The sequence below is a fragment of the Lupinus angustifolius genome, chromosome LG04 (assembly GCF_001865875.1).
Source record: "Lupinus angustifolius cultivar Tanjil chromosome LG04, LupAngTanjil_v1.0, whole genome shotgun sequence".
Taxonomy (NCBI): Eukaryota; Viridiplantae; Streptophyta; class Magnoliopsida; order Fabales; family Fabaceae; genus Lupinus; species Lupinus angustifolius.
The window spans coordinates 2,657,921-2,658,174 of NC_032012.1; positions in this window are offsets into that span (position 1 = coordinate 2,657,921).

Here is a 254-nt window from a genome sequence, read left to right on the forward strand (position 1 = left end):
TATTGAATGATAACTTAACCTGATTCGCAATTTCCTGAATAACACCATGCATATAATCAGTTAAGTCATAATTAGTTCAAACAAACTAAATCAACAAAGGCGGAAACTACATCGCCACTAACATATACAAAATCCAAAAAGAAAGGGCGGAAATACTCTTATCGCCAACAGACACTAAACAAAGACATGAACAAGCTGAAGCCGTCAGGGTTTCAAAAGTCACAAAATGATAAGCAACTCCTAGTGGCTAACTC